This window comes from Paralichthys olivaceus, chromosome 4, assembly GCF_024713975.1.
Source record: "Paralichthys olivaceus isolate ysfri-2021 chromosome 4, ASM2471397v2, whole genome shotgun sequence".
Taxonomy (NCBI): Eukaryota; Metazoa; Chordata; class Actinopteri; order Pleuronectiformes; family Paralichthyidae; genus Paralichthys; species Paralichthys olivaceus.
The window spans coordinates 15,385,707-15,407,127 of NC_091096.1; the positions used below are offsets into that span (position 1 = coordinate 15,385,707).

General features: G+C 41.8%; 1 protein-coding gene across 16 annotated transcripts in view; it reads right to left on the minus strand.

The window, feature by feature from the left end:
• Window positions 1-21,212, minus strand: part of mef2cb (myocyte enhancer factor 2cb) — a 72,140-nt gene extending 50,928 nt beyond the window's left edge. For 9 of the 16 annotated variants that reach the window (XM_069523902.1, XM_069523897.1, XM_069523896.1 and 6 more), the window contains exons 1-2: window positions 20,951-21,212; window positions 13,471-13,598 (exon numbers count right to left, since the gene is read on the minus strand). The gene's annotated coding sequence lies outside the window, so the exon portion shown is untranslated. Of the gene's footprint in view, window positions 1-10,642; window positions 11,306-13,470; window positions 13,599-20,950 lie in introns of those variants that run through there. The other 7 variants (XM_069523900.1, XM_069523895.1, XM_069523898.1 and 4 more) reach the window with 2 other exon arrangements.
• Between the last annotated feature and the right edge of the window lie 209 nt (window positions 21,213-21,421).

Sequence of the window (21,421 nt, forward strand, 5' to 3'; positions counted from 1 at the left end):
AAGCTTTGGCAGAGAGCCCCTGCTCTCGATATGTGGCTACAGTGAAGGCCACTGTATCACATGGAGTTGACCCCTCTTGCTAAAGCACTACTGCTGCTTGACCACGCTCTATTTTTAGCCCGGTGCTCGCCCTCATGCCTGACGCAGTTCACAGTTACGCTAAAATCTGCCAGGAACTTTCTCTTTTTACCAAAAATTTGAGCGCCTGGTGCACCGCAGCAATTATGTTCCCTTTCTCATGAAACAAAATGTGTCATTTCGTTCTTCATTTATTTTTTTCTGTCACAAAGTCTCCGACAAGTTGCTTACATTCCAACTTGTTTGTTTGCTTTCAAATACTTGCTCCTCATGGTTGTTTTTTTTTTTTTTCAACATGCAGTGTGCGGTTTATTTATGCATGTGTGCACACCTGTGTGTGACTGTGTGTCTGCGCGCATGCGTTTGTATGTCTGTTGTTGTCGATGTTGTTGTAGGAACATCTTGTGAAGTGAGTTGTGTGATATCCTGCCTTGTTGTTGGATACGGTGGCAGGCTGAATGCATTAGCAGTGCACGATGCTGCCATTCTGTGTTCTGCCGTCTCTCAGCCACCTCTGCCTTGTCTCTCTCTACAGCGACTGATCACACAGGGCTGACAAGCGAGTTCGGGTCTGCGTCTGCTGCGCCAGCCTTCGCTACGTGGGCTCTGACTCGTTCAGCGACCAAACATGAGAGAGGCACGGAGGAAGCTTAAACAAATTTAAGTGATATTAGAATTGTATGTCAAGTCGTGGGGAAATCCCTGCAACAAACAGGCTACAAACTTGAACAACAGTTTTATGTTCCTAATACAGTCATTTGAGAATACATATTGATTATTATGATTTTAATTATTATTATTCGTGGTAGTAGTACAACTATTGAAAGTTATTTTGATAAAGTATTCCCTTTACTATATATATATATATATATATATATATATATATATATATAAATCATGAGTGTTTCCTTTTTCCCCTCCTCTTGCATTCTTATCTTTACCATCAAGCGTCAATCGTTATTTATTTATTTTCCATATTTAGGGAAGTAAAGGGCCAGGGAGTGGAGGAGTGGAGGAGTGGAGGAGTGAAGGGATGGAGGGAAGACGGACAGAGTGGTGCGCATATGACTCTCGCCGCTCAGTTGATTTTTTTCCTCCCCTCTTCCTCCTCTGCGTTGTGAGCTGGTGGTTCAGCAAAGGACCTGGCCGCCTTGAGTCCCCCCCCCCACAGCACCACCACCCCTCCGCTCAAATCCCTCCGCTGCAAAGCACAGCTGCACCGTTCACATAACCTCGCCTGCCCCCTCGTACTACCCCACCACCACCCCACCCCACCCAGCTAATGATAGCAGAGCACGTCCCCTCCACAAGGCAACAGCTTTTTCCACTTCATGTACATACACACAAACTTGGCACAGACACACAAGAGCATTCGACACACACACACACTAAGTAGTGGGCACATCATATCCCCTTTCCTTCTCTTGGTTCCTTCCCTTCATTTTTTCTCACATCATTCAATTTCTTCCCCTACTCTTCACCCTGAGAAAAATCCCCGAGTCTTGTGACCCAAGGAAGGCCTGAGAACATTATACACACACACACACACACACACACACACACACACACACACACACACACACACACACACACACACACACACATACCCTGCACAGTATAAGTGACCTGCATCACAGCTGTGTGTGGGAATTCGTACGGGTGGGTGTGCTAGCGGGAGGGTTCACTGAATACATGTATTTGCACATATACCTGCGCACGTCAGTGTTCACACTGCATATGGTGCATGTTCATTGCCGCGTATAGCTCCATGTGTTGTACATTTAGTTTATGTGATATATCTGTTGCGTGTGATGTGCGTCTACTTTAGCAGAGGAGGAGGGAGGCGGGCAGGCGGGTGGGGGGGACTCTGGGCTTCTGCTGCGCCTACTGTGAATAAACAACTCATTACACGTGTACTTAACCAAGGTGAGCTGGCGAGCAGTGGAAGCTAATCCCCGTTATCGTTCCCACCGTTTCTCTTCCGATTAGACTACAGGGAAGAGGAGCCCGGGAAGGTAGGCTGCTCAGTGCGTATAAGAGGAGGAAGAGTGGAGGAGGCGAAAGGGAGAGAGAAGAAAGAAAAGCATGTGAGTTAACTTCCCACAAGTGCCTTTCTTACTTATATTATCCTTTCTCACTCGATCTTGCTCGCTCTCTTCTCTACCCTCTTGCCTCCTCTCCTTCCTCCTCCCCTGTGGATTTAGCGCTGCTCTTCCTTGTTTTTCGACCATCTCTCAGAACTGGGTCATCGACAGACTGTGCGAACATGGGAGGGAGGAGGGAAAAAAAAAAGCATGTTCTTTCTATGAGAACAATCCAAGGCTTCTTTAAGAAGTAGTCCGCTTATCAAATTAAGCTGTCAAAAGCACATTATTAACAGGCAGCACAGTTTCCGCTGCAGAAAAAGAGAGAAAAAGCACAAAGCAAGTAAAAAAATAATGATTTCTCTTTCGCTGTGTATACACACAGTCCACCAAGGGCAGTAGAGCTTTTAAAGATTTCTCCTTCCCTCTCTCGTTCTGTCCCACTCTTAACATGATTATGGGGCCTCTATTATGAGGGGCCAAGATGGAGAGGGCCACTCATTTAGGGGGTGAACAATATAGGAACAGGATGCAGCAAGGATAATGCTCAAGTTTGAAATTACAGGCTTTGCATGCAGTGTTTTTCCACCTACGACTGGACACTTGTGCATCTCTGGGTCAAAACGTAAAGTCAAACAAATAATTATCCTATTAAATGAAGGAATACGTTGCCAGAAAAACTACAAATGATTATCTGCCCACATAAACGAGACATTCAATATCTGTTCTACCCAAACAATCAGAACCTTTTCAGAAATAAATGAATGCAGACTGCCTATAATAAGTCAGCTCCACTCTTGTATGTCATTATCAGGAAATCAATAGACTTCTTTTTTTTTTATTCAGTGATCCATTATTCAAAAAACTGAAAACATGTGAAGCTAACAGATGATCTGTTTGAAAAGTGCAAGCAGAGTGTGAGGGAAACAGAGAGAAAGTTAAAGCTAACTGCTGTTCACAAGACATACTGTATGTCTGAGACGCAGAAATTAAATTAACGAGACACCTCAGCATACAGATGGCAGAGAAGAGAGAAAAAGAACCGCCTGTGACCTTATGCTCATAGACGAAGTATAAAAAAAACCACACCTCTCAATTTGAAGACAATCTATTGTGTTGCCATCTTGACACTCCTCTTCAAGTCTGCTCAGTACTCGTAAGAAGGAATTAACTTGTTATATTTTTTTAATCCATGCTTGACTAAATCTGACAGTGTCAGATAAGGCCACTCACGCTGAACTGTGAGCCTTTTTGGGTTTTTACTCCAGAGACGGATTTTCTCACACCCTCAATCTCAGTCCCATCCTGTTTGCTTGGCCCCTGGGGGGGGGGGTGGCTGTTTGCCGTACAGCCTGGAGAAGGCTGACGTGGAGGCGCTGGGACTCGACTGGAGGCAGGCCGGAGCCACGACAGGTATCCCCCCACATTCCCTCAGCTATTTATAAAACCGTGAGTCCAGCGTGGCGTCCAAAAATAAGACGGAGGCAAATTTTTTTCCCAAATTAATAAAGGCGGCTCCTTCATCGGCACACTTTCAACCCTTGCATGCCCAGACACAAACACCGGGATACAGATAACCAACCAACGTCACCATGCAACAATTATTAACAAATACTAACAAAGTAGAAAAACTCCTCACTAGACAATAGAACCATCCCTGTAGTCGCAGTGAGCATGCTCGAATGTGCACATCCTCACACATACATACACAGCAGACAAAAGTCAATATCAAGGCTGGGCTATTTCTGTAGAGAGCACTGTTTAGGAAGTGTGGGCCTGGTGCCAGTATTCTCCTCAGTATCGTCTGGGCGTCATTGCACTGCTGCTGTTATACAAACTCACCTCTTTCCTCTCACACCCGCTCCTCACCCTTTCTACCAAACCCCTTGTTCCATTGTCAGTGCTCTGTTAGTGTGTGTGTGATTCTTTTATACACACAAACACACAAGGTTATTTGGTTTTCCACCGGGTTGAACCACTGTGCCAGGTGAAAGCATCTATTGGCAGAATAAAGAGAGTGGTTGGTGTGAGATCACAAGGCCCCACTCTGCCCAGCAAACCTTGAAGTGAAGCGCCGGGCTGGAGTTTCAAACAAAGTGCCCCCCTCATTCATTATACATGCATCTGCACTGAAAATCTCCTTCCGCAACACCATCTCTTCTCCTTCTCTCTATCTTCCTCCCTCTCTCCTCACATTGTCCCTCTCCTTTTTTTTTTTTTTTTTTTTATTAGACAGAGCATCCATAAAGTATGAATAAAATTAATGACATCACGAGCTGCACTTTGGAAGAGCCACTGTAGAAAAAAGCCATACATCATGGGGCAGAAGGAGCTGGGCCGAAAAAAAGTGAGCGTCAAAGAAAAAAAAGGTGTGTGTGTGTGTACGGGGCGTTGCTTCACCCTCAGGGCACCCTTCACATCGCTGTTCATTATTACGTGTTATTACGTTTGATACTCTTCAGCTGAAAAGTTGGAACACAATTCATTTTTGTCTTTCTTTCTTTTTAATTTCTTCATGTCGCTGCAGCACAATTCCTTTTTCCTACATTTTCTTTGTCGTGCGTTTTTACTTCTGGTCAGCTAAGTAATGTCAAGTGTTCAAAACAGTCCTGTTGCTGCACAGTATTTTACAGGCCGGCCTTTGGTGTGGGAATGGCACAGATGACAGTGGAAAGGAACACTGGTGTGGACTTTGGCAGGACGATGCCTGGTTGAGCTGCGTGCTCGATGGAAGAGGGGGGAGCACTGAGCGTGGATTCTTATACAGCTTTTTCTCAACTTAGACGGTGTTAACAGCATTTTTAACAGCACAGTCCCCTCAGAGTTGAAAAAGTGAACCTTCTTGATGTTACAGACTTTGCCCAAATGTCTGGAGAAAAACAAGCATCATCTTTAAGACTGTAATATACTTCCTTGGAGCAGCACAAAGACATAAATACAATAACAGTTCTGCCAATTGTTTGGAATTTACTCCAACAATCTTCCTGACTGGGTACATTTTGACTCCCTTTTCCTCTTAATCCAGTATGAGCATGAGATCTGCTGAAAAAAGAAATACCCGGTAGCAATGTGAGGCTCAGCAGCAGCGTGGATGGGGAGCAGTGGCGGCAGCAGCGGCGGCAGATCGTGGCAGCCGAGAGAGCAGGGGTTTCAGATGGATGTGAGCTTGTGTGAGGCCAAGGCACAGAGCTGCCTCTGTGCGACTATGTTGCAGAATGACTCGGCTATGTTGCAGTCGTGACAAAGATAAATTACAGCCACTGGGAAACATTTCTAGTTTTTTTTTTTTTCTTACTCTCACCGTTTCTCCACCCCCCTCCTCCCTTTTTTCACATTGGGTGTCGTCCAAATGTGTGCCACACCAAAGGGAGATGGAGGGGGGGAGGTTTCTGAAAATATATTAGGGGGTGAGAAGTTGCCCCTCACCGTTCACAGGTCAGGTACTGTGTTTTATCATGGAACGTGCCTGATGTCGCCACATTTCTGCACACAGACAGCAAATACCTCTCCCTCAAACTAACCCCAAAAAACTAAAAAAAAAAGGATTCTCAGTTAATTTTGGATTTACCGCACAATATGTTTGCAGCAGTAATGGATAAACACTGTATGTGGTGTTACTATGTCTGGATTCTGTCTGTTAAACTGAATAAAAATATAAAAAATCTAATTTCTCATTAGCGTAAAATCTCTTTTACAACTGAAGTAAAAGTCTGTTATTAAAGTTGATGAACTCATCTTTAAGCATTATAACTCTCATATGACTTGTCTTTAACATTAAAGATCAAGTCTGGATGCTGAAGCTGAGGCATTCAGTCTGGTGTGTTTAGACAAAGAGATGCAAACTCTCGTCTAGTCTAAATGTTTCTCTTTGTCTTATCATCCAAAATACTCTGCTCCCTGCTCTCCTCCAGCCTCACTGCCTCCCTGAACTCTCTCACTGTCCAAATATCTCAGGGAGCAGGCCTCAAGTATGGCAAGGTGTTTTGGGTGTCTCTTTAGGTGGGCTCCGCAGCTGACACCATGATCGTGTGGTCAGCAGTGCTGAGCGCGGACCACCCAGCAGGCAGCTGCCGCCATATAATGACCAACAGGCCAGGCAGGAAAAAGGAAGCAGGAAGAAGAAGGCAGGACATCCTGTTCATCTAGATCAATGTGTTGAACATGACATCACAAATGCATCTCGCGTTAATGAAAAATACCTGATCTGGGGCCCAAAAAAAATTAAAAAATGCAGTGGTTCTGCTTTTAACTCACTTCAGCTAAAATACATTTCTATCTACGTTTTTACTGTGTATGTGTGTGTGTGTTTTGTTTTCTCTCTGTCTCTCTGAGCATCTATTTTCTCAGTTTGCCTTTACAGCCCTCACATTGACACCGTTTTCCAGACTGCTCCATCATCGCAGACATCAAATCCTCCCCTCTTCAGCGAGAGAAGAAAGGAGAAAGAGAAACACACGCAGTTTCATTTGAATATACACCAGCAACACGCTCACAAAATTCAGACAAAAAACAAAAAAAAAACAAAAGCACAAACATTGTGATGCGCAAACAGACGGAGACAAGGCACAAACTTGAACACACACACACCTCCCAGACACACAGCACACACTGACAGACAAACACACAAAGAAAGAGCAAACACAAAGCACAGCACAGCCAGAAGTCTACTTTATGCAGAAATATTCTAAAATGTGTTTTACAATACAATTAAACATCAAAGCCTGATATATTCCTCTGTGATCTTTAACACCCCAGTGAACAAACCCCACACACCCCCATCCACTTACAGTGTACAGAGAAAGTTGCGGAACGTCACCGCTAATTACTAGATAGAGACAGAAGAAGACTTTGCATCATTATGCAGAAACCAGGACATATTCAAATATATGCACTCCATCCACCATAAACCATTCAAGGACTGTGTTACTTACTTTGGATTATTATTATTATTATTATTTATTTATTTTTTTTAAGTTTAATGAGTAATTGCAGCACTTATGAAGCTACACAGACAGTGCTCCTAAGGCAAAGAAACATTTGGGTAAACATTTCTAACATGCACAACAGTTAGGACAATGAAAGGGAGATCTGTTGGAAATGAGTAAATAAACACACTGCGAGGTTGAGCCCGATGCTTTTCATTGACGCGATAAAAATGTGTCGAAAAAACAAAAAAAGGAGACTTTTCCTCCCATGCAGCAAGAGCGAACACCTGCCTTGTGCAATAAACACAAATACAACAAGCCCTTGAGTTATTATAAAACTTAAGTGTTTTCATCTGCTTATAAACAGGCAAGTAAAAAAAAGTTTTTCTAACAAATGACTTAACAGTTCCACATTATTCGTCAGATGCATTTACTGAGAAGAGAGCTTATCTTTGCTTTTTCACATTTGGATTTCAAGTGCATCTCCAACGTTTATATAAAATAATAAAAAACAACATGAACTATATTATTTACAGGAAATTCAGGTGATGTCTCCTGACAGTTTATATGCTTCTTATATCTGAGGTCAATATGATTCCCTGCAATTGACTCTTATATTAACCTCCCTGTTTGACCCAAAGGGCATGAAGTCCAATTACACTTTCTTCAATATCTACCTCCGGATCTTGCCAACCTGCAATCTGCAAATGAGCGTTTCACTGAGCAAACTCTGCAAACCCCTTCCAAAATATTTGAAACCATTAGCGAAAGAAAAAAATACTTTAAAGCATAGGAAAAGGGGGGTACTGAATTATTTGCTTAAACGTAAATGCTTCGGATGTTTCCATTAAGAGGAAAAAATGTTTTCTTAGATCTGGCTTTCCACGAGGAAGGAATCTTGAAACGTGCCTTCTGTACAGTACGAAATGTCTGTGCAATGAGGCAGGACAGAGGTATACTTTCCACCTTCAGTTTTTTTTAAAGATGCAAGCTTGATGGCACACGTCTTTACAGCACTCGAAGGCTAACTCACTCTTTCTGGTCATGCACATCTTGGCCTGCCAGTGAAACCAAGTATTCACACAATTATATTCATGATTAAAGATATTAGCAACTCTTTATTCAGCCGATATCAATACACATGGATACTGAGCATGGCACACAGTGTGTCCCTCTCCTTCACTTAACTAAAGCTTCACTGAGCCCCTGGTGTACAGCAAAGTGCCCTGACAATCGGCTCAATGCCCTGGCCAATCACAGGGACACGTGACCTTCTAATCCCTCTCTGTGAGAAGGGTAAGAGTGTGTTGTCACTGTTGGTTTTGTGAATCAGCACCCAAAATCCCAAATGATTTGTCAAGAGGAAGAGGTCTTAAGAGAATGAGAGAAATAAAGGCAGCGCAGACCAGAGTGTGGTTGTCGCAGTGTGTGTGTGTGTGAGTGTGTAACTGTGTGCGTACAAAGAAAGACAGGGGTAGAAAGGGACACACCATGCTTTTGTCTTTATGCATGTGTGTTTGCGTGCTTGTGCATGTGAGTGTGTGCGTGTTTGCACAGGGTCTCTGAGATTACACAGCTTGGCTGACAGAGTCCTCTGTGTGTAATCGTAGGTCCACATGCGAGCGCTCACCTTCCTCTGAGCGGATTAACCTAACGCTAAATCCCAAGAGAGCAACAGGCCAGACAGGCCACACAGAACAACTTCATTGACGATGGGTAGAAGAGGGAAGGCCATGTGTAAAATCTTTTAATGGAGTAATATGCGTTTATATTTTTTTATGAGTACACAACTCATGTAAAAACAGCATAATGGATTATAAAAAAGTGACGGAACAATGCTCAGGACACTTCACCCTCTTAAAATGTGAAAAATGCATCTTAAATATTGCCTGAGCTTTATAAAGGCTTTATTTTTTTTAAAGAAAACTATAAAATGCAATCAAGCAGTAAATGACTTAATGTATGCAGTACGCTTTTCACAGAGTCACAAATTAGGTCGATATGCAGCAGTAGACAGCAACACTTTATCACTTAAAAATGTACTTTTCCAGAGTGCCTTCAAAATGCCTTACTAATAAACCATATTTCAAATTTAATAGCTTTTAGTTCTCTTAGATCTAAATAGTTCTTTTAGATCTCAATAAAAAAAGATGAGGATATAAGAGTTTTAAGTTTAAAAACTGCAGCTATCTCAACATTAAAATGGACAGAATTTATTTAAGTGATAAAATTAATGTTTATAAATTCACAATAAAATGATAGAGATTTACTTCGATGCTCATTTTTAATGAGCATGAGTTGTATGCACACAACCTAGTCAGTGCCACAATGGGTCCAAATTAAAATTAAGTGCGGTGTAGTAATTTTACATTTTATCACCATCCTTAGTGCGTCTGCACATTTCATCACAGGGCCTCATATCAACTCCTGAGTTCAAAACAAATAAATCTCATTTTTTATTTCTAAAGCTGCAACCTGTGAAAGTTGTCACAGGTTAATTATGATGTGTTTATTAATCCTCTGACTGCAACAGGTTCTTTTGAGCCTTATGAGACTGAACTAAAGTCCCTGTGTAAATACTACCTCCTCAGTGTCGTAGAATTAAGTCTAAACAAGCTCAGACCTAAAGTCACAGAGAAGAAAGTATAATTCAGCCTGAACACGCCAAACTCTGATGTACAGTACGGTTACCACTGTAGGAATAAGCGTCCAAATAAATCTGACAAACTGTGCTCTTTTATATTCTAGTTTGGAAATGATTAATATTTACACCACTCTCTGTATTTATATTTATGAAAGTTACCTATATGCATCTCTTTCTGATTAAGTTTAAATCAATGCAGGGCAATAGTGTACCTCAGTATAGTGCGTTCAAACTACTGGAAAATAATTACAGTTGCTTTTAAACCCACAATATAAGGCTGCTATCATGATTGACTCTTTTGCTGTAACACAGCAAATTATTTTCAATATTAAAACTTCAGAACTATATTTGTTCATTGCCTTTATCTGAGTTTTTTAAGGTTTCTTGTCAGATCACTTGGTAATATAAAAAAAATAAATACATGCACAATAGCTTTAACTCTACGTTTTAAACTACTGGTGAAACTTTTCATCACAGCACAGGGGATCAGAACATGCTTTATCAGGTTATATTACGGAGGGCAGCCTGTTCAGTAGCTGCAGCTTCTGGGGCTGTGCGCCTGCATGTGGACACGAGAAAGCTCCACAAGGTCGACACTCACACTCCAGATCAAAAACACGAAACAGACCTTCACTCTTCTAATTGACCATAAACAGATATTTGGTGTCAGCCTGTAATTATATCCCAGCACACTGTTGTTACCGGGATAAGTCGATCAGGGTCATAACAAATCGATGGACACAGTTACTTTACTTTGTTGAGGAGGCAGCGCGCATCGAAAAATAGACCCCCCCCCACACTCCTCCACATAAGTTTCATCCTCTGGAAGATTAAAAATAAACGTGTAGTCTATGATGCGTCCCGGAGATGTTTGCGAGTGAATGGAGAAGTGCTGTCTGCGCGGTACTTACTTTGTTTGTGCGTGAAATCGTGTCCGGGTTGAAATGAGAGGTACAACAAGCGCCGGTCCGCGCCGGTTGTTTGGCTCCGGCCGATTGACAGGAGGGTTTTCGCAGCCGCTGCTGGATGAGGATGGACTTCGCCAAGACGCACTTAAAATCCAGGAGCGCAACTTAGCGGAGGACGTCGCCGGGAGGGGGAAAAAAAGTAACCTACAGTGCGTGGTACGAGTCTCTCTATAATGTCAGAGGAAACTCTCTCTCTCTCCCTCTCTCTCGCTCTCTCTCTCTCTCTCTCTCTGATCGGACAGTGTCTGCTCAGGAGGCGGCGAGGACGCGTCGCCTGCTCTCTCTCTCTCTCACTCCCCCCCTCTCTCTCTCTCTCCCTCCCTCTTCTCTCTGCGCTGCGCGGTGCCGGTGGACAGGAGCGGCGGTGGAGCGGCGGTGGTGGCGCTGTGCGTAAAGCCCCGCTGCTGCTGGACGTCTGGAGGCTGTCGGGGTTTGATGTTGGAGAGCTTGTTTCTGCTCCTTCCCACACAATCCTGACCGAGTCGTTTCCCCCCTAAACCCTCTCTCCTCTACTTCTAGGCGAAATAATCGATTCTCTCTCTCTCTCCCTTCCCTCTCCTTCTTTCTCTCTAATTTTTGACTCCTGGAAAGGGGGCGGTCTCACATTTTCCAACTCCACTTTAATGAAAGAGGCACGGCTCTTTAATGCGTTATTATCGCGCCGGTCCCGATAGAGTGGACGCACAATTAACTGCTCATAGAGACGGAGCGCATGGAGGAGAAGGAGGAGGAGGAGGAGGATGGGGAATGTGTGCTTTAACTAATGGAGCAACGCACGCCACCTTAAGTTAAACGTCTGCAGCCCACTTTAGACTATGAGGCTAAATCCATGCTGAAAAAGTTGTGTTTTAGTTTTTGGCACAACCACTTTTCGCACTTATTGTTTCGTGCATGCCTCAAAACAACTTTATCCCAATCAGTCCTGACAGAAAACCTCCCTTTTTAAATGAAAACACAGCAAAGTCAAATCCCCTTGTCCTCAAGTAGAGAAAACTTTACACAATTTTCTGCAAAGACCTTGTACATGCATCACATTCACTTTGAGATTTTAAGACTTATTGTTGCATTATGTGTTCAATAACCCTCTGATAATAGGCCTATTCAATTCCGCAACAAATTCCTCCATGTCTGTACAGCATTAATGATGCCTCCTGTTTTTCTGAGTCTCTATAAACCTTCCACCTCCCGCATGCGTGCTGCCAATCATTCTCCAGGACCCAGCTATCTCCCACAGTATAGATAAGCGCTGACACAGACAGTGAGCATGGGGGAATTACCAGGCCTTTATCCATCCAACCACATGATTTCAAAACATCCACTCTATTAGTGTGAAGGCAACAATTAGAAGAGCAAGTTTGCCACTTCAGATAAGACACAGACAGGCAGCGTGATGGCTTTTTGTACAGAGATGTATCGCCTGATAAGCCTTGTAATACCACAGTTGTATTATACTCACATTATACGGGGGGGATGTATCGTTTTAGAAAATGTTTAATGGCTGTCTTGAATGAAGCCTGTTATAGTCAGATACACCATCAGGCCTCATTCTTGGGTTTTCATGAATCCGTCTTTGTAAAAAAGAAAAATATATAATCCCAGATTTTGATTAACATAAGTCTTTAGTTCTTCAGCATTTTTTGGGATGTCATTTGTGCAGTGGCAGATCTAGGATTTTTTTTTAATCTAACTTTTCACAGAGGAGTCAATTAAATGTCCGACATCCACGCAAGATTCCTGATTCAGTACAGTGCACATTAAGGTCATTCCTTCTGTTAGCTCTATAGATTTATGCAAAGCCACTAATCATTGATTGTATTTTGAAAATTCTTCTTTGTTCAAACACATGAAAAGCTCAGAAAATAGCAACTCTTAACAAATTGTCATATGTATTAGTTATATAGTTAGTAATTGACCAAGGGGCCACTTCCAGGGCCAATCAGATTTCAGCTGGGGCCAGTGCACCCCTGGCCCAGCCGCTGGATCCACCCCTGCACTTTCAGTATTAACAATAATGATAATAATTATAACTTGAATTTATGAAGAGACCCAAGGACAAGGACACTTAACTTAGGCCAAAGACCTTAGTGAGCAGGTGGTGTTTGGTTTTACCAGTATCCTTACCTTCATTGAATTGGCATCATCCACTTTTTAACTGAAAGCATTGATCCAACCCTTCTTGATTCTATATGTAGATAAATTGAAGAGCATTTTCCTCCAAGTTTCCCTTGTCTGAATTGTAAATGCCTTTCATAAGACCGTGTAAAGTGTAGGTAGACACAAAGCAATCTCCCCCTTCCCCTTAAGTTCACCTGTGAAGCATCAGCCATGAAGGCAGCCGCCCGCCCATTCAGTCCGCCAGTCATTTGAGGTAGGAAATGGAGGGACATGAAATCAGTTAATAAATAAATCAAGCTGGCTAATCTGCTTGACAGGCAAACATTACAGCCTGTAACTGAAGCTGCTGGTGTCTGATGACTCGGGATACCACCTTCACATCACCTGACCCTTTAATCTTTAATAGCCTTTCCTCTGGCCCCCAGACCTCCATGATAATCAATAGGGTGCAAGTCTGTTAGACACAGTGCGTTCATGAATGCAACATGGCAGACATCAATGGCTTCACATATCAGAAACGTGAAAGAAACATACAGATGTGACTTCATAGAAACAATTCCCTCCTTTTAGACGTATTACCTTGTGCTACTGGCAATTGCATTAAATCGCCCACTGACATATGAACACCTATGGGTGCCATGAGTGTTAGTACGTACCACATTCAAGGTTCCTTTCGTCTGCTGGCAGTGTTCCTCAGTCTTCTAGCTTCACTGTGCTGTCAGTAGTTCATGTATAGAGGTCTTTTTCAGCATTCACGATGCTTGAGGTTGTGTTTGGTTGGCACCTGGGAGGAGAAAGAAAGAAGGACGTCTTAGGAGTGAACCTGGAAGTAGTTTGTGCATGTGCAGTTCTGTGTGCGTGTGCTCAATAGCCATATGAAATACAGAGAAGTAAATGGGGGGAGGTGGATTGAATACATTCTAATGGTGAAAAATCATTAAACGAGGCAAACACTGGCTCATGCATATTCATAAACGACTGTCTGACTTGTCTACAGGGATAAACTTATAGTGAAGGCGCACTAACAGCCTCATTCTGAGCTCCCACATTTAATGCAAAGTAGGGAGGACCTGCTGTACAGTATGTTCAGCTCTCATGAGTGGGGGTCTACAGCTTAATCTAAAGACGTTAGAAATGGCTCGAAGTAACGAAGCCTGATATTACATTTGTGTAAAGTCAGTGTGTTGAAGTTAATTTGGAGTTGTGTGAGTGTGTGCAAAAAAGATGAGTGTGGAGGATTTGGCATTTGTGTTATCCTGAGCCAAAGCATTTTCTCCTTAATTAGAACAAACTAGATGATTAGTTTCTTGCCTTCTGAAACTTTCCTAACTCATTAGCTATTGTCCCTTTCTGCCGACCTTATGTCTTGAGGTGAGTGTGTGTGTGTGTGTGTGTGTGTGTGTGTGTGTGTGTTTAAGTGTGGGTTGACAGTGTCATCAAGGCCCGGTGGAGCAAAATCAACAGTTTGCCAAAACAATTATGTAATTTCAGATATGTCACAGTGTGTATACACACACTTTAGGCTTTTGGGTAAATGCAATTTTGTGAGGTTTGGCATCAGCCGTGCATGAAAAGAGGAGAGGGAAACTGCGACTGGATGTTAACTCAAACACATAAGTGCGGTTTGCTGATATTGATCTTGCTTGGATTGTTTCTTAAGCCTCTCCTGGCAGTCACTTCACAGAATGTGTCGCACGCACACACACACGCCCACACACACACACATACACAGAACAGCTCGCCTGAAAATGTGTGCGTTTTTTTTTTTTTTTGAGGCAGAAAGAAAGGAATGTCTCTCTCAAGCAAAAGATAAAAACAAACACATTTCCAGGGCAAACAGGAACAGCCCCGGCTTAGTGCAATCTGTTGTCAATCATGTTCACGTGAAAACAAAATCTGCCTGTCAGAATAGATGATGTTGTCAAGCATGCTGCCTCGCTGCTCCTGAGAATTAGCCAGCTATTACTGAGGCACTACGAGACACATGGAGTGTTTGTTGTGCGTCAGATATGTCTGAGCATGATTCCATCTTTATTTGGTGTTTACCACTTTTTTCGCAGTCACTCTCCCTGCGTCCGTTCCCTATTGACTCCAAGAGATATTTAGTGTTTTGACACCAGAATGATGCTACATGATTTGACGACAAAATTCTTCACAGGGGGCACGGAAAGACCTGCGGGCCAGTTTTACTCACAGGCTCAGCTGGAGATCTATAGATCTTACTCCTGCACATGTGTGCGCAGGTGTTTGTGTGTATGTCTGTCTTATGGCGAGATCAATATGATTGTTAGGAGGCAGCGCGAGAGTTGATGAACATGTGATGTTGAAAATTATGGCTTTAGTTTATTTTGCCGTTATGTACATGTACGGTAAAAACTGGTAAAAAAAAATCTGGTTGCAACAGTTGCCAAACACTCACCATCAAATTATAGTAAAAACCCTGAGTTCTTCTGTATTTTTTTAATACAGACATAAATACAAGCATTCAGCAATGGGATGTGTATTCTTTCTATTTTGCATCAAATTAAATTTAACATTTAAGACCATTGATTAATTGAATTATCCTGTAAACAAATATATAATTTCCCAATGTATAAATTAACATATTTCAACTTTTATCTTAAGTTATTTACAGTATTTTTTATGACACTGACAGACACTTAATTTAGGAGAAACAACAAAACTGTAAATAATACTGTAAATTCCTGTCGAATAACCTTTTATTTTTACAGTGTATTATTGAATTGAGTAGGCACATATTGAGTTAAATGGAGAAATTAAGCCTTGACAGAGGAATCTATTTGCAAAATAGTCATAATAAAAAACAAACAAATGCATTGATTTAATGCCATATCAGCAATATATGGTCAATATTTAATATCGATCAGATCAGATCAATTAAATTGCAATGTGATGTAAGTATCAGCGTAGTACTCTGTACTGCAACTTTTATATATACACATTTAACCCACCTATAGTTCAGTAACTCTATGATCATGTGAACAGATCAGATATACATTGTAAAGGACTCGATCAGCCCGAACATCTGGGTTCAGCTCTGAGGTAAAACTCCCCAGCCTCAGAAGCCGCCTCACACTGGAGAGATGAGAGATATTTCCCCGTCGATCTGCGCTCGGTCTTTGTTTAAGTCATCCAGAGCGAGATATTACACATGATGATGGAGCTCCTTATTAATAAGGTTTATAATGAAATTCAGGGGGCAATATCATTAGTAATTATAGTCACATGTATTGTACCACTGTACAATATAATTAGAGGAGTAAAGGTGAGAAAATCAGTTAATTAACTGAAATCATACGTCCTCATATTACAAAATATATAAAACAAAGAAATCCATGATTCTGAGGCAAGTATTTATTTGTATACTCAAATGAGCTGAAATATGAAGGTTCCAGCCTGCTTTCTAAATTTAGCTTGCAGGCAATATTACCTTGAGAATTCTACCACTGACAGAAAGCAGTGGTTTTAAACACTTTTTGATTTGAGCCATATTCTATAGCAACTTGAGGTAATTGTCTTCACAAAAATATGATATATATAATTACAATTTTATGTGGTTTAAAAGAATATGTCGCCACAAAAATTGCTTCCAACTATGTAATGTTGTCCTGGAATGACAGCATATAAACTGCAGGCGGTTCATCTGTCGCTGAAACAAAGTAAAGAAATCCCTCCACAATCAGCTGATTTTTATCTGCACAGTTTGGACATTAAATGATCCCACATATCTCATAAACATAAAGCCACTGCAGTAATTATATTTATCACCGCTCTGGTCAGCACTCTGCTATGTCTGCTTATCATTAGCAGCTGTGTTCCGTAATGGTCTGACTAATTTTTCAGTGAAGCCATAAAGAGCGTTCATTTCCATAACACAGTTTTTCTGTATGGCTTGGCCATTAACCGGGTCTGGCGAGCTTGAAACTCACTGTACCATTTCACACACTTCCTCGTCCTCATGGTTAACTTTCAGAACAGCACCCTCCTGGATCAGACCCACACAAAGCAGAGTCGAGCTCAGGAATAACAAGACTGAAACCGTAGTGGCCGAACAACGGCCCCTTACCGCGGGAAGTCAAACGAGAGACATCACCGGTGATTTGCATGTGTCATGTTTAACCAACACTATTCTGTCTGTACACCTTGCATGCATTATGGATGAGACACAAGCTGCTCTGCCTGACGCTCCAGTTACATCATAGGAAAAGCCCCATGGTCCTGTGACTGCACGGACAGTGCCGACGGGTGAGCTGTTGATCAGACCTGTTGCTTCTTCACTTTGTCATACTACCATGTTTTAACTATGTATGAGTACATGTAGACACGTGCACACACGCAGATACACGTGCACTCATACCTACAGTCGTGCCACTGTGAAGCCATATTAAATAACTGGAAACTTTTTCATGCACCTTTTTGTCAAGATGAGATTTAACTTAAGTTTCGACTTTAAGTAAGAAAGATGATTGATTATTTATTGGGAATATAAATGAAACTGAATAATTGATACAGCTCAGTCGATGCCTCCTTTCATTTCTTATCGTTCAGTAATAACTGGTTAACAAATCCTGTGCATAAGACAAACATCCAAAAAGCATTTTGATATCTAGAAGAGTAGCTGTTGACTACATGTATTTGTATTCACTCTTGATCTTGTCTGCAGAGTAATTAACTTGATGAAGATGAAAATTTTACCATCGAAGTGTTTTAATGTTATCCATGTCATAAATGTATGGCAGATGAAGTGTGACACCTGCTACATATAAAAAGCACATTGTGTAATTAAATGTGCTGCCTGCAGGGGAGCTCTGCCTCCCTCCTGGCACAATATTAGTAATTATCCCACATGCAAACATAGATTGACTATATATTGTTATTTTGAATTTATTCCATGCTACTGACACTTTTCTCTACTCTCCTTATCTCCCTCTAAAGTCCCTCTGCTGTAGCAAGGGCAACTGCACACACTTTCTATCTTATATCATGGACTCCTTTTTTTATTTTTATTGTCCACATAGGGGCCATGACAAAGTTTTTTTTTGTCTCTATTCAAGAGGTGCACCCTGGTGTTTCCTGAAATGGTTCCAGAGCTGTGTCTGTAACACAGTTAGATAGTATTAGAACCCAATAGAGCTAAATAACTGCATCTGAGCAAAATCCATGATCAATATCTGAAGGTATAAATACAAATAAGAGCATTTTACAATATGTTATCGATATCACATTATTTTGCAGCTGCTGAAAAGAACATTCAAATGAATCATATCTTAAATAACCAACATTTCAAAGAAGATGTTTCTTTTTGAAATATCTTTTAATTCTTGACCAGTAGTGGATCCCACTGATTTCAGATCAGGGATCAGATTACACACAGATCTGGTCAGGTTGAGAAACAGCATCACCACACAAGATGACAGTATTTTACTGAGTATGTTTGAGTGACAGGTGTCCAACCTGTATTTTATTACAGTGAGCTTATAGCACATAAGACTATCACTGTTTCCGATTCCCTTTGTAACCATTACAGCAGAAGTCCCCTCTGCTGGTGTTGACCTCAGCCAATTCCCCTGACAATTAAAGATCACTCAGCATGGCTGTGCAACTTCTCCCACACTCCCAACAAGCAGCTGATAGCATCTCCCTGTGAAGAAAAGCAAGTGGAGCGGAACATAACGTGTGTCTATAAGAGGGTTCCCCAGCGCTTATGTTTGATAGCGAGACCTAGCGACCATCGGCGCAGGCCCGCGTTACACGCCAGAGCTCAGCAGATGAGCGGCAGCGTCTAAAGCTCTTTGTGCCTCCAGGATCACCCCCCCTCTACTCATTCTTATTCAGACATGATCTGAGGGGAGGCAGGCAACTGAGATTAGCTGCAGATCAAAAGAGCTGCCTCGCGCCAGCACTCATGTTTTGTAGATTTAGGCGGCCCCGGCACACAGGCGTTGTACAGTGGCGGCGGAGCGTCATACTGTTTTCTGGCCTCGACAGTGCTCAGGGGGGTAGATGGAAAGAGAGTTTTCAGACAGGAGGCCAGACTGCTGCTGGAAATCCTCCAAAATTATATAATAAAGATGATAGAAGAGAATGCAAAGGAAAAATAAGAGCAAAATGACTGTGTCTTTACTGTGAGCCATTACGGCGGAACAAAGATACTTTTGCTTTCCATGCCATTGCAAAAGAAACTGCTTCCATATGTGAAATAGGTCTCAGTTCAGTTATAATTTCTTTAAAAAATGAAACACTATTTCTACAGCAAACCAGGGCATCTTCAGTAACTCAAGAGCATATGGATCAGTGGTGCCCACCACATAACCATGGAAACTAACGGCTACCCTGACTACTGCTATGCTTTCTAGCAGCTATTACAGAATAAAAACAACAAATTACTTCTCTGCTGTATCTTAACCTTCCTATTAATGTACACAAAAACAGTGGAAACCAGAAAACAGCATATCTGCACTGAATCACTAAGTTAAAACAAGCAGTGACCACAAATCTCTGTCTTTGATACAAGATTTAGCTTTTGAATCATGATGGACATTAAACATGCGAGTGTCAGGAACTATGACTAAAAATTGGTGTAGTCTACATTCTCCACTGAAGACCAACAAGCGGTCCCACTGTTCATGGTGCATAAAGAAACAGCCACAATGAAACTCATGGAGCAGTGTGAAGGTGAAGTGACAGGATGAGGTGAATTTCAAAGGCAGAGAGGCAACTGCGTAAGAGCGCTCGCTTCCCTACAGAGAACAAAAACAACGTGTTTCCTCAACTCTGTTGACCATCAAAGCTGTGGAATTCAGGGGCAGAAAACGTGTAAGTGCTGGACAGAGCGGTTCCTGTAAACTGGGTCAAAGTTTCCAAGGTTCGGCCTCTTTGGGTTGAGGACAGTAACTCTCATCATGGTATTAAGTAACTGACACGAGTGCATACACTTATGTCTCCCTGTTCTTTTTTCATTTCATTAATTTTCCTCTATTTTTGCTTGCTACAGTTTTGTTTGTAATTCGATGAGACAGGATGAAATTAAACGGTTTTATTTTTCCCTAATGAGTGTTAATTGTATTTTAATTAGCAATAAATACATTTTATCTGAAATAAAATCATATGGAAACATGTTATGAAAATATAAGGATATCAAATTCAGGAATTCTCCTCATATCTTATCCAACGAATACATTTAAATAAAATGTCAGAGGAAAATATCCAACAGTTATTCACCGCTCATTAAACCTAAACAAAGCCTTTGGTTTAGTATAAATTTCCACCAGTTTGGTTTGAGACTATTGCCCGACAGTAGAGACATTTTTTTATATTGTCAGGGAGCCCCTCTTTGTGATATAACTAAAGTTTCTCATTTGTTTTAAAAGTTTTTCATAGTTTATCTTAACCACTGAAGTGTGTATTTGCCACTAAGGTAGCTACCTTGAGGGTATGAGTCATTTCTAAAGCAAACAGCATGTTAAGGCCATGCTCTTTTCTCTCACTGATAATTCCAGATTGTGCAATGAGACGTTCTGAGCAATTACCCTCGAAAGTACCAGTAACCTAAACTGACTGTGAAGAATTAGAAGCAGAGAAACAACACAATAAAGTTCCACCGAGGTGACTAAAACCATTTGTCTCTCCTCCGAGACATAAATGTAGACTTAAAAAAAAAAGTACGATCCTCAATCCGCTATTCCCTAAGAGCTCCGCAGAGGTGACTGTCGGCAGCTGGGACCTGACTCCTCCTTTAGCTGTGTTCCAGTGTCTCTGGTGTCTTTTTACTTTGTCAAGAGCAGGAAAAAGTCAAAGTAAACACCAATTAAATGTATTTTTTTGCCTCACAGGATAACCGTTTCTGTTTTTGGTGACATGACAAAGGCATCATTCACTAAATCCAGCCAGGGTATAATGAAACAATTAGTCAACTGCACTTCAAAATAAATTCATACAGTCAGACTGAGCAGCTCAAATATCAAAATTATGGCTTGATCTGTTAAACATGTCATGACCCACTGTGCAGAGTGCGTTTTGAAAATCCTGACGGAGACAGGTTTTCCACTGACAAAGTGAGATTCAGAGGAGGGGGGAAAAAAGGAAGGGAATATAGGTGTAGAGAGAAAAACTCACCCGTGCCGTTTCTCTGCTTCCCCAGGAAGTTACACCCTGCAGCACCAGCTGAGGCCTGCTTCAATCAAACAGGTCTAAAATTTAAAAAAAATATATAAAGAAATGAAAACAAAAGAGACAGTTGAACGAAAAAAGAAACAAAAACTTCCTGAAATAAATGTCCTTCATGTGATAAAGCCAGACCAGCTGGCTTTGAATAGAAACCCCCGATTTGGGTTTGTGTGTTTTCCCCCCGATCTCCGTCTGAACTGAAACCAGGTTTAGTTCTTTCCAACACCCCCCCATCGCCACCGCCACCCCCACCGCTCTGTCCCAGCTGAATCCACCTGTCCCCATCACTCTTGAGTAAATTTAGCCTTCTGAGGGATCAGTGACAACCCCCCCCCCCACCAACACACACACACACACACTCCAGACCTTTGTCAGCACTGGCATATATGCCCTGGATTATTGCCCCCCCAAGAATGCTGC